This window comes from Gossypium arboreum, chromosome 9 (assembly GCF_025698485.1).
Source record: "Gossypium arboreum isolate Shixiya-1 chromosome 9, ASM2569848v2, whole genome shotgun sequence".
Classification (NCBI taxonomy): domain Eukaryota; kingdom Viridiplantae; phylum Streptophyta; class Magnoliopsida; order Malvales; family Malvaceae; genus Gossypium; species Gossypium arboreum.
Genome location: NC_069078.1, coordinates 63,589,746 through 63,603,694, shown reverse-complemented (window position 1 = coordinate 63,603,694; position 13,949 = coordinate 63,589,746). Strand labels below are relative to the sequence as shown.

Below are 13,949 nucleotides of genomic sequence, written 5' to 3'. Positions count from 1 at the left end.
GAAGTTGATACTTATTCTTCACAGTCAACCTATTCAACCGCTGATAATCGATGCACATCCTCATGGTCCCATAATTCTTATTAACAAATAGAACTAGTGCTCCCCACGGAGGCATACTAGGACGGATGAAACTACAATCAAGAAGTTCTTGCAGTTGAGCCTTAAGCTTTGTAAACTCATTCGGTGCCATACGGTATAGAGCGGTAGACACCGAATCTGTACCCGGTAAAAGTTCGATTCCAAACTCATCTTCCTGATTCGGAGGTAAACCCGATAACTCCTCATGAAAGATATCCCAACTCAAATGATCAGGCTGAGTACCCTTCTCAACCATCAACCACCACTGGTTAGTGTCATTGCAAAGTAGAGAGACTGCGCCCTTAAATTTCTGTGCAGGGGTACAGTCCAAATCATTAATAATCCTCTCGGTGGTCTCCAACCAATACTCAGCCACATTAGGGGTGACTCCAATGACACTCCTAAACAACTCAGCACCATTAGACCATAGTCATTCAGTTACCGACCCTGGGCCCCCAGCTCTAGAATGGGGTCCAACGACCCTCTCCAAGATCCTCAATATAGTTTGGGACAGTGCGTCGTACCCAGCAGAGCGACTTTGAGACCCAGTCTCAGTTGTAGGCAAAACTGGTGTCTCGCTTGTATCCAAGTTCGGCATACTGCCTAGAGAGGAAGACTCAACTCGAGCCCCTCTACGGCCTCTACCGTGACCTCGAATACCACGTCTGCGAGTTCTACGAGCGCTCATTGTATTTTTTGAGTTTTTATCTACATTAAAAATTTTATGCATCACTTTCAGTATTTATTAGCAGATGTTTTATGCATAAATTGTCACAAGTTTTAGAATTTTTTTCAAAGGTTTCAGTCTCTAACTACTCAGTATAGTTCCAGAAAGTGCTAACTACAATGTTTTAAGATTTTTCTATCAGAAATTCAAAAATACTTACAGGATCGACGCTGGAGACTCAGTGTACCACATACTTCCCTATTTTATCCAAAAGTATTTGAAAGCCAATTCTTTTCGAAATATAATTTTGAAACCCAAAATTTACAGCCTGAGTTTTGTAACTTGGCTTTGATACCACTAAATATGACACCCCGAACTCGGCCTTGACATTATGGTCGAATCTGGAGATGTCACAGAGAGTGGGCTTAGTTGCGTAAAGTCATTTCAACTACTTAACTCATAAACTTTATATTAATTTCGAAAAGGTTATTTAACTAGTTTATTTTCCAAAACCTACTTACAGCGGAGGTCGTTAAAACCAATTCATTTAGAAATCCAATTCGTATTTTTTTAGAAAAACCACATTTTGTGTGAAAACCGTCTATTTCACAAAACATTTTAACCCAGCATGCAGAAAACCAACAAATCAAATTCAGTAGTTTAAAACCAAAAAGTCCAAAGAGTCCCAAATATTACAAACTCTCAAAATAAATGCTAGAACATAAATACAACCATAATTTACAAAGTTTAATCAATTTATGGTCATATGGTCACCATAGAGTATTTGCCGTACTGATCCGCCTAAGTCTGTGGATTACCTAACAAAATAGACAAACAGATGTGAGTTTACGTAAACTCAGTGTGTAACCTATTAGAATTAAGCATGCAACATACAACATCATATATACAATCTGAAATAGTTACAGACTCATATTCAGATTTAGATGCAGATGCAGATATCAGATTCAGATATGCAAAAATCCTACCCTCATCCTCTACACACCAACTCTGACCATCAGACCACACCATGTAGGATTGAAAACACCCACCCATCCCTACATACCACATCATGCCATTAAGGCACATATCAGATAATATGCAGCCAAACTACCAAAATATAGGCCTCTAACGCCCAACAAAATACTTCATTTCCTCCATACATATAAATTTCACCCCAATAACAGATATAAAAATCGAATATAGAATAGCAGAATAAACATGCTTATACACATATATCAAAATAATCAGACATGCATAGTATTATCATACTCAGAACAGAATTTTAGTCTAATAGATCCATAATTTTAGGGTTTGGTTAGCCATTACTGACCCCACAGTAGGCCCACAGTCGATCGGAGTGACCCGTGCGACCTTAGGGAAAATTTTAGAGTTTTTGGCCCACATGTCCGTGTGGCCCTCACGGCTTGGCCCAAGATCTACACGCCCATGTGGCCCATGCCCAACTGGGCCATGTCTATGTGGCCCACACAGCCGTGTGTACTGCACGGCCATACTTTTGTCGACCACACGGTCGTGTCTCATACACGGCCATCTACACGGGTGACCACATGCCCGTGTGGTGTCGACAGATTCATTTTTCGGCTATTGCCAAAGCCTTATTTTTCTCCATTTTAAATACACATCTAGTACCGATTTGATGCGAAATCACACTCGAGTCTTCCAGAACCTACAACCGACATTTCAAAAGTTTGAATTTAGTAACACTAACGAAACTCAACTGTGATTCTTTCACAACTAAAACCTTACAACATTAGTCAACGAACGAGAATACTTACCGATAACGAACAGAAACCCCGAACACTTAAACCACTATAGGAGCCCCAGCCGAAACTTGTCCTTCACCTAAATTGAGAGTAACAAAAAAAACAAACTCTCTTGTTAAATACTTAGTTGAAACAACATTAAGATTCTAACAATAAACAACTTATAGAACGAGTGAAATCAAATGTTGTACAAAAGGAGACGAATTGAAAAAGAAATCAAAAAGAAGGAGAGGAAAAGGAAAATTTTCGACTGAGGGGAAAAGAGAAACTGATGTAAAATATTCTCTGGATTTAGGAGAAATAATATATTTTTTTAAAAATAAAAACAAAATCGCCATTAATTCACATCCTAACCACCCACTACTCAAAAGTTTAATAAAACCGAAATTTTATCACATAGTTGAGCAAAAATAATACCCATGCTCGCATAGGGATTCGAACACAAGAGCTCCAACACACTAACTCCTTACCATTCGAACCAGATTTAACACCCCAAAATTTTTATTTTTTGTTCCTGTTAAAATGTGGCACAATTGTGTATCTGTTTCAATGGTTAAGTGCTCAGGGTATGTGTGGGAGGTCCCAAGTTGAAGCCTTATCTTAGGTGAATTTTTGTCTTTTTCTGAATGAACCATTAACCTTACTCAAAGGGTTTAAGTTTAATTGTTTGTAGGTTTATAATAGAATGGGCCTACTAGTTTGGTGGTTAAGATGTGTGTAGGTGTGTTGGAGGTCTGGAGCTCGAATCCCTGCTTGAGCATAGGTGTTATTTTTTCACGGTGATGGACAAGAATTTTGGCTGAGTGGGGATTCTGGAGTGGTTGTAGGTTAGTGGGATTAGGGGGAGTAAATTTAGGGATTGTGGAGACAGTTAAAGGATTTGTGTATCATTATTTTTATTTTTTTCAAAAGAATTCGGTTTGCTTTCCCCAATTTTTTATGTATCTTTTCTCCATTTTCCTTTTTGCTGAACTTTGACTCTTCTACATCCTTTCTTTTGATTTCTTCCTCCAATTCATCTTATTTCGGTCCAATGTTGGCTATGTTCGGTTGGTAAATTGGTAGGTAAGATGGTTATGCCTCTTTTGAAGGGGGAAAATTTTTTCTTTTATTCGTTTGAGAAGTTTTTAACTCTCCGTTAATGTCAAATTTTTAATTTGCCAGTAGTGAATCATGGAAGTTGTGACTCTCCTCTTATGGATTCATAGTTAAGGATTGCCAAAATTTGGAGGTAAGTGATGACGGGTCGGTATATCTCGTTTGGCTTCATAGTTACGGTTTAGTTGCATGTTAAATCTAAATTTGGGCTTTGTTTTATTGGTTGTTAGGTTCTAGAGTGCTTGGGATTATGGTTGCTACGAAATCGTATCAGGTGTGTTCCTGGATCGCAGAAAGATGGGATTCAGCGAAAGTCGAAAAACCCCATTATGGATGCCACACAGGCGTATGGTCGCCAGTGTGACAGGCCGTGTGCAACAACATGGTCGTGTGGTCAATGAAAACATGGCTGTGCGCAGCACACGGTCTTATGGTGGCTGAGGTGTAGCCGTGTTGACCATATGAGCTAAACCAAATTGGACCGTATGGGCTACACGGGTAGTCCTCACAGACGTGTAGGAATTTGGGCCAGCCCATGTGATCCACACGGGCCAAGGCCAATCTGGGCTTGTAGGCCATACAGACAAGCCACATGGGCTTGTGGGCCTATTTAGATAAAATGTCTCTTAGGGTTGCACGGGTCGTCCAAGTCGACTGTGAATCTACTGTAAGATCGGTAAGCGATACTTGGACCCTAAATCGTGTGACCTGAATATATAATGTATGTGTTGAGCATGTTAAATTTATGCATGTTGGCTGATTCGTATGTATGACTGATAACTGAATTTTAGGGTGTAAGCATGTATTTTTGTATGTCTGCATTGAGCATGTTTAGTTGCATTTGCATTGGGGTGGGGTGATTAATTATTGGAGGAAGTGTACTGAAAGGCTTTCATGCCTATTATCTGGCAGCTCGGCTGTAATATTACTGATATGTGCCGCATTCGGTACGACTTGGTGTGTAGGGCTAGGTGGGTGTTTTAAAACTCACATGGTGTGTGGGGATTGTCAGAGATGGTGTGTAGAGGTTGGTGGGTAGGATATTGACTTCTGTTACTGAATGCATACTATATCTGAGGTGGGCTAATGCCTTAATTTATATCTGAAACTGTATCTGAATCTGTAATGGGATTAGGCCCTAGAATGCATTTGACTGATAACTATTGTCTGACTGTATGCATGTCTTCTGTGGGGATTACAAACTGAGCTTACGTAAACTCACCCATTCTATTTTATCTGTACAGGTAACCCCAGATTTAGACGGATCAGTGCGGCAGAGGACTCAACGGTGACCACATATCTATTGAACTACTTAAATTTTATTATGGTTTCTATTTCCTATTTTTGATGTAATTTGGGACTTCTGGACTGTTTGCCTTTATTTTGGATTTAATTGTTTTCTTGGAATTTTAAACTGCAAAACTCAACGAAAACTCGGTTTAATTAAAAAACATTTTTCCTAAGTGCGAACGATTTTCTTTAAATATCACGGTTTTAAAAGCTTCCGTTACATAATATGTTTTTAAACGAATCAAATTAATAAGAAAATAATTTTGAAATTGAAAAGAGATAAATTGAAACTAATAAATGGAAACGGTTTTAACTTGACAAATTTGATTTCAAATCTCATTCCATGTGACATTGCCAGATTCGGCCATAATGTTTAGGCCGGGTTTAGGGTGTTACATTTAGTGTTATCAAAGTTGGGTTGCAAAACTCGGTTGTGGATTTTGGGTTTTAAATTTTGGTTTTTAAGAATTGATTTGAAATGATTTGGCTGAGAATGTGGTACACCGAGTCTCCAGCGCTGATCCTATGAGTATTCTGATAAAATGTTATGATATTATAGATAGTTTGTTCTGAAAACACTCTAGTTAGAGTATACTGAAACTGCAGTGAAACTGAAAACTAAAAATTGATAGAGAATATACTTGCGAAAAACAAACTCTGAATTTATCATACTACTTCACATAAAACATCTACTAATAAATATTGAAATTGTAACTGATTCATAAAATTTGTAATATAGATAAATTCGAATAGACATGAGCGTACGAGGTATCCATGGACGTGGTACTAGAGGCCGAGGTAGAGGCCATAGGGGGCTCGAGCTGAGTCCTCTTCTTTGGGTAGCATATCGAACCTAGATACGACTAAGACGCTAGTGTCACATTCTATTGAAACTGGGTCTCAAGATTGCATGGCTGGGGATGATGCATTGTCCTAGGCTATGTTAAAGATACTAGAGAGGGTCGATGGGCCCAACGTTGGATTTGAGGGTAGAGGGTCAGTTACGGACTGACTCCGGTCCAATAGAGCTGAACTTTTTAGGGGTGTCACTGGAGTCGCCCCCAATGTGGCTAAGTATTGGATAGAGCCTACTAAGAGGATAATGGATGATTTAGACTGTACCACTAAGTAGAAATTAAAGGGTGCAGTCTCATTACTTCGCGATGAGGCCTATCAGTAGTGGCTGACTGTTAAGGAGGGCACTCTGCCCGATTGTTTATCTTGGGACTTCTTTAAGTCTGCCTTCTAAGGGAAGTATGTGGTAGCAAGTTACATCGATGCTCGGAGGTGTGAGTGTCTGAATCTCACTCAGGGAAACCAATCAGTGGCTGAGTATGAGGCCAAGTTTCTGAGACTGAGCCGCTATGTGTTAGGTATAGTGGCTTCTGAATATAAGAAATGTGTCTATTTTGAGGACGGTCTTAGGGATAATCCGAGGGTACTAATAGCTCCATATAGGGAGCGAGAGTTCTCCATTCTGATAGAAAAAGTGAAGATCACCGAGGAGGTTAAGCGCGCTGAGCGCCAAAACAGAGGACGTGAGAGGGGTAAGAACAAGAGGGATTCAGAGCCCTAGAGTTTAGTACTTAGGCCTAAGAAAAAGGCTAGGACTGATGGGCCGGTTAGAGTTGGGCCCTTATTGCTCCTACTAGATTATGATCGTGTGGAGATTATGGTAGACGCCATCAGGGTAAATATTGGAGGAGAACTGGGGCGTGTTTGAGGTGTGGGTCATTAGAGCACAACATTCGGGAGTGTCCATTAATGGCCAATCAGGTGTAAGCTCTGGGTTCTAGTACTGCGTAGCTGCAAAGGCTAGTTCAGTAGCCACCTAGGGGCTGTGGTCAGGCTAGGGGTGGTAACAATATGGGCCGTGGAGAGAGAACACCTAGTAGAGGTTCTAGTCAGACTGAGGCGAGGCAGCCTGCTCTTGTTTATACTACTCATCATCGAGAGGACAGAGATGCTCTAGACCTCATTACCGGTACGTTTTTAATTTATGATGTACCTTATTTTGCTTTGATAGACATAGGCTTCATGCATTCTTATATAGCTAGCACTGTGTCTGAAAACTTGGGGATTTTGGTTGAGAGTACTTTTAGTGAGGTGACTGTACTGAGTCCACTGGGGCAATTAGTTCAGGTTAGCAAACTGTATAGAGATGTTCCGCTAGACATTCAAGGGTCAGTATTTCTAGCTAATTTGATGAAGCTTTCGTTTGGGGAGTTCGACCTGATTTTGGGTTGGACTGGTTGGTCAAGCATCGTGTTAGTCTGAACTGTGCGACTAAGAGGGTTATCTTGAGAACTGAGGAGGGTATTAAGGTAGTCATGGTTGGAGAACGTCAAAATTATTTGGCTAATGTGATCTCTGCACTGGTGGCTGAGAAACTGGTTTGTAAGGGAGGTGAGGCGTTCTTGGCCTATATTAGCGTTTTCGTTTCTGGAGACTCTATTGTAAAGGACATCAAAACTGTAAGGAAATTTCCAGACATCTTTCCTGAGGAGCCACTGGGTTTACCTATGAACCGAAAAGTGTAATTTGGGATTGAGCTTCTTTTTGGTATAGCTCCGGTGTCTATTGCCCCCTATCAAATGGCATCGAAGGAGCTTTTGGAGCTTAAGGCTCAACTTCAAGAGTTGTTAGACCGTGGCTTCACCCGTTTGCGTGTGTCTCTGTGGGGAGCACCCGCTCTGTTTGTTAAGAAAAAAGGATGGGACAATGAGGATGTTGATAGACTATCGGCAATTAAACAAGCTGACCATTAAGAATAAGTATCCACTTCTGAGGATCAACAACTTATTTGATCAGTTCCGAGGGGCTTCTGTGTTCTCTAAGATTGATATCTATTTAGGGTTTCATCAGTTGAGGGTTAAGGAGGTAGATGTGCATAAGACGACATTTAGGACTCGTTATGGACACTACGAGTTTCTAGTTATGCCTTTCGGGTTGACAAATGCATCAGCTGCATTTATGGATCTGATGAGCCGAGTGTTTCAGCCCTATCTTGATCAGTTCGTCATGGTTTTCATCGATGATATACTGGTGTATTCTAAGACTGAGGATGACCATGATGAACATCTTAGGGTAGTGTTTCAAACTTTGAAAGAGAAACAGCTCTACGCTAAATTCAGTAAGTGTGATTTCTAGGTTCGTGAAGTCACTTTTCTAAGGCACGTGGTTTCTGCTGAGGGGATTCGTGGTGACCCTTAAAAGATTGAGGTTTTGTTGCATTGGAAACAGCCTAAGAATGTGTCGAAGATCTGCAGTTTTCTGGGTTTGACGGGTTATTATCGTCAGTTTGTTGAGGGATTCTCACTAATTGCAGCGCCCTTAACTAAGCTACTACGAAAGGATGTTTCGTTTGTCTGGATTGATGTGCAGCAGGAGAGCTTCGAGAAGCTCAAGACTATTCTGGCTGAGGCTCCTGTTCTGGTACAGCCTGAACCTGGAAAAGAGTTTGTGGTTTACAGTATCGCATCGCATGTGGGTTTGTGTTGTATTCTGATACATGATGGTAAGGTTGTGGCATATGCATTTTGTCAGCTCAAGATACATGAGGCAAACTATCCGACGCATGATTTGGAATTGGGCGCCGTAGTATTTGCTTTGAAAATCTGGAGGCATTATCCGTACGGTGAGAGTTGTATTATCTACACTGATCACAAAAGTCTCAAGTACCTTTTAACTCAGAAAGAGTTGAATATTAGGCAGCGTAAATGAATTGAGCTGCTTAAGGACTATGATTGTACTATTGAGTACTATCCTGGCAAGGCCAATGTGGTGGCCGATGCATTGAGCTGTAGGGCGATAACTGATATGAGAGCGATGGTCACTCGACTTAGTTTGTTCGACGATGGAGGTTTTTTGGCTGAGTTACAGGTTAAACCGACTTGGATAAAATAGATTTGGGATAGGCATTAGAGGATGAATCGTCGGGTCTCTGGTTCTATCAGGTTGAAAGTGGCAGCACTCCAGACTTTGGGCTGAATAATGATAGGGTACTCTATTTTCATGGTCAGATTTATGTACCGAGTGATACTGATCTGAGGCAGCCTATTCTGAGAGGCGCATAGTAGCCCTTATGCTATGCATCTTGGTGGGAATAAGATGTACTGAGATCTTCAAGAACTGTACTGGTGGCTGGGATTGAAATGAAAGGCTACTGATTTTGTGGCACGATGCTTGACTTGCCAGCAGGTTAAGGCTGAGCATCAGTTACCTTCAGGTTGGCTGCAGCCGGCTAAGATTCCGCTATGGAAGTGAGAGTGAGTAATGATGTACTTCGCTAGTGGGTTGCCTTTAACACCCACAAAGAAGGATTATGTTTGGGTCATCGTGGATCAATTGACCAAGTCTGCGCACTTTATTTCGGTTAGGACCAACTATTCTCTTCAAAAGTTGGTGAAGCTCTATATTTTTGAGATAGTGAGACTGCATGGGGTACCAGTCTCAATCATTTCTGATAGAGATCCTCCCTTCACGTCTCAGTTCTGGAAAAAGTTACACGAGGCTTTGGGTTCGAGATTGGACTTTAGTACTGTATTTCATCCTCAAACCAATGGTCAATTTGAGAGGGTGGTTCAGATATTGAAGGATATGTTGAGGAGTTATGTTATCAATTTTTGAGGTAGTTGGGAGGATTATATGCCACTAGCGGAATTCGCTATAATAACAGTTTCCAGTTGAGTAATCAGATGGCACCTTACGAGGCTCTGTATGGTTGTAAGTGTCGTACTCCTTTATATTGGACTGAGTTGGGCGAACGTCGAGTTTTGCATCTTGAGTTGGTTTCTGAGACTGAGAATAAGGTTCGACTGATTCAGTATCGTCTGAAGGCTGCTTCGAATAGACGGAAGTCTTATGCAGATCTGAAGAGGCGTGATATTGAGTATTCTTTATAGGATTTCATTTTTCTCAAGGTTTCTCCATGAAAGAAAGTTCTAATATTCGGTCGCAAGGGCAAGTTGATCCCTAGGTTCATCGGGCCATATCAGATTATGAAATAAGTGGGGTCAGTCGCTTATCAGTTGGAGTTACCTCCAGAGCTAAATGATATTCATAATGTATTCCACATCTCGATGTTGAGGCGTTACTGTTCTAATCCTACTCATATTGTCCCTGTTGAGGAAATTGAGGCTAGGCCATATTTGACCTTCGAGGAGGAGCTGATTCAGATTTTGCATCGTGATGTAAAGGTTCTTCGGAAGAAGTCTATCCAATTAGTGAAGGTGTTGTGGCAGAATCATAGCACTGAGGAGGCCACGTAGGAGCCTGAGGATGCGTTGCGTCAGTAGTATCCTTATCTATTCTGATCAAGTAAATTTCGAGGCCAAAATTTTCTTTTAGAAGGTAGCGTTGTAATGCCCCAAAATGCTTATTTTTGTTCCTGTTAAAATGTGACACAACTGTGTATCTATTTTAATAGTTAAGTGTTCTGGGTATGTGTGGGAGGTCCCAAGTTCAAGTTTTATCTTGTGTGAATTTCTGTCTTTTTCTAAATGAAGCCTTAACCTTGCTCAAAGGGTTTAAGTTTAATTGTTAGTAGGTTTATAACAGAATGGGCTTACTGGTCTCGTGGTTAAGATGTGTGTAGGTGTGTTGGGGGTCTGGAGTTAGAATACCTGCTTGAGCATAGGTGTTATTTTTGCGCGTTGATGGACAAGAATTTTGGCTGAGTGGGGATTCTGGAGTGGTTGTAGGTTAGTGGGATTAAGGGGAGTAAATTTAAGCATTGTGGAGATATTTAAGGGATTAGTGTATCATTAGTTTTACTTTTGTTTTTTTATTGAAAAAAAATTGGTTTGCTTTCCCTAATTTTTAACGTATCTTTCCTTCCTTTTCCTTTTTGCTGAATTTTGACTCTTCCACATACTTTCTTTCAATTTATTCCTCCAATTCGTATTCTTTCGGTCCAATGTTGGCTACGTTCGGTTGGTAAGTTAGTAGGTAAGAGGGTTATGCCTCTTTTGAAGGGGGAAAAGTTTTTCTTTTGTTCGTTTGAGAAGTTTTTAACTCTCCGTTAATTTTGAATTTTTAATTTGGCAGCAGTGAATTGTGGAAGTCATGACCCTCTTCTTATGGATTCGTAGTTAGGGATTGCCGAAATTTGGAGGTAAGTGATGAGGGGTTGGTATATCTCATTTGGTTTCGTAGTTACAGTTTAGTATCATGTTAAATCTAAATTTAGGCTTTGGTTTATCAGTTTTTAGACTCTGGAGTGCTCGGGATTGCTATTGCTATGACATCGTATTAGGTGTGTACCCCGAACATAGAAAAACGGGATTCAGAGAAAGCTGAAAACCCCCACACGGACCATGGCCAATCTAGGCATGTGGGCCACACGGGCAAGCTAAATGGGCATATGGGCCCATTTAGATAAAATGTCTCCTAAGGTTGCACGGGTCACCCAAGTCGACTGTGAACCTACTGTAGGGTCGGTAAGCAATACTTGGACCCTAGATTGTGTAACCTGAATATATAATGTATGTGTTGAGAATATTAAATTTATGCATGTTGACTGATCCGTATGTATGACTGATAACTGAATTTTAGTGTGTAAGCATGTATTTCTGTATGTCTGTATTGAGCATGTTTAGTTGCATCTATATTGGGGTGGGGTGATTGATTATTGGAGGAAGTGTACTGAAAGGCTTTCATGCCTATTATCTGGCAGCTCAGCTGCAATATTACTAATATGCGCCGCATTTGGTACAACTTGGTGTGTAGGGCTGGGTGGGTGTTTTAAACCCCACATGATGTGTAGGGATGGTCGAAGATGGTGTGTAGAGGTTGGTGGGTAGGATACTGACTTTTTTTACTGAATGCATACTGTATCTAAGGTGGGCTAAGGACCTAATTTATATCTGAAACTGTATCTGAATCTGTAATGGGCTTAGGCCCCAAACTGCATTTGACTGACTGTATTCATGTCTTCTATGGGGATTACACACTGAGTTTACATAAACTCACCCCTTTTGTTTTATCTGTATAGGTAATCCTCAGATTTAGACGGATCAGTGAGGCAGAGGACTCAACGGTGACCACATGTCTGTTAAACTACTTAAATTTTATTATGGTTTCTATTTCCTATTTTTGATGTAATTTGGGACTTTTGGGTTGTTTGCCTTTATTTTGGATTTAACTTTTTTCATGGGCTTTTAAACTCCAAAACTCAACGAAAACTATGTTTAATTAAAAACAACATTTTTTCCTAAACGCGAATGATTTTCTTTAAATATAACGGTTTTAAAAGCTTTCCTTATATAATATGTTTTTAAACGAATCAAATTAACAAGAAAATAATTTTGAAATTGACGAGAGACAAATTGAAGCTAATAAACGTAAACGTTTTAACTTGACAAATTCGATTTCAAATCCCATTCATGTGACATCGCCAGATTCGGCCGTAACGTCTAGGCCGGGTTTGGGGTGTTATACCAATAGGCTCATTCTAGTATGAACTAACAGAAAATTAAATATAAGCTCACCGAACAATGATAAGGCTTGGATCCAAAAATAACAAAATTTGCCAAAGATGAGCCTTGAACCCAAAACCTCTCAAACACCCCCAGAACACTTAACCACTAAAGCAGATACATAATTGTGTCAGATTTCACAGAAGCAGAAATAAATTATTTAGGGTGTTACACTTACCCTCCTCAACCTCATCACTTTTCACAATAGCTTCTAGCATTGACTTCTTTTCAAGCTTGACCAATCCTTCCACATTTCTAGCAATGATTGTGTGGATTTGCTCCCTTAGGTTAGTTTTAGTGTTGCTAGGTAAGCTCCCTTGTGGTCTTTCTGAAATAAGTTTGGAAAGTTATCCAATTTGATTTTCTAGTCCATGAATCAATGTTTGTTAATTTTTCAGTGTTGTTTCAGTGTTTTGAAATTTAGTTTTTGACACTGAAATAAAATTAATTAACATTTCCTCAAGTTTCAGTTTCTTCTATTACTGATAAGGTTGTTCAAAACCCAGAAGGGGTTGTGACCTTTGATCTCCTTAACCACCCCAAGAGAAATTTGGACGGTTCCTCCAACTTGTATTATAAGTATTGCTATAGGGGTTATTTTAAGGTTTAGAATTATTACCCAGAAAGTTGACTTGCTCATACTCCATGTTAGGCTTGAATGTTAAATATTTTGGATTAATCATCTTCGCTCCCTTTGCATCGCATTGCATCACCGAATTTACCTGCTTAGAAAAATTCAAACCATCAAATTTTTTATTTAGTGCTTCCACTTGGCTTGCCAACATAGCAACTACATATCTATATTTAAAACATCAAATGCTTTCATCGATTTTGTTCTTATGACTTGTTACTGATAGTTATTCAGTGTTATTTCTTCAATAAACTCTTGAGCTTCCTCGGGTGTTTTATTATTCAGTGTTCCACCAGCTGCTGCATCAACTAATTGCCTAGTTAAGAGATTCAAACCATTGTAGAATGTTTGAACTTGTAACCACAAAGGTAATCTATGATAAGAGCACCTTCTCAAAAGATCTTTAAATCTCTCCCATGCATCATATAATGTCTCCATATCAATTGAACAAAGGAAGAGATGTCGTTTCTCAACTTAGTTGTTTTGGCTAGTGGGAAGTACTTCAACAGAAGCTTTCCAGTCATTTGATCCCAAGTTGTGATAGAACCTCGTGGAAGTGAATTCAACTACTGTTTTGCCTTACTCCTCAAAGAAAATGGGAATAACTATAAATGTATGGCATCGTCAGTAATGCCATTGATCTTGAAAGTGTCACAAATCTCTAGAAAGTTAGCCAAATGAGTATTTGAATCTTCATCTTGCAAACCATCAAACTAAACATACTATTGTACCATCTGAATTGTGTTCAGCTTCAGCTTAAAATTGTTTGCATTAATGGTGGGTCTCACAATACTCTATTCAACCTCAATTAGTGTGGGCTTAGTATAATCATACATAGTCCGCGGGGCAGGATATGCTGGAGGTAGCTGATTATTTTGATTATCACCCATCTCCACAGTAATATCCTTTTCCTCTTGATCGTC

At 39.9% G+C, this 13,949-nt stretch overlaps 1 non-coding gene across 1 annotated transcript; it reads left to right on the top strand.

Moving 5' to 3' along the window:
* The first annotated feature begins 13,396 nt into the window (after positions 1 to 13,396).
* On the top strand, positions 13,397 to 13,502 carry LOC128281127 (small nucleolar RNA R71). Its single transcript, XR_008271341.1, has one exon. It is a non-coding gene; the product is annotated as a small nucleolar RNA R71 (small nucleolar RNA).
* Positions 13,503 to 13,949: the final 447 nt, after the last annotated feature.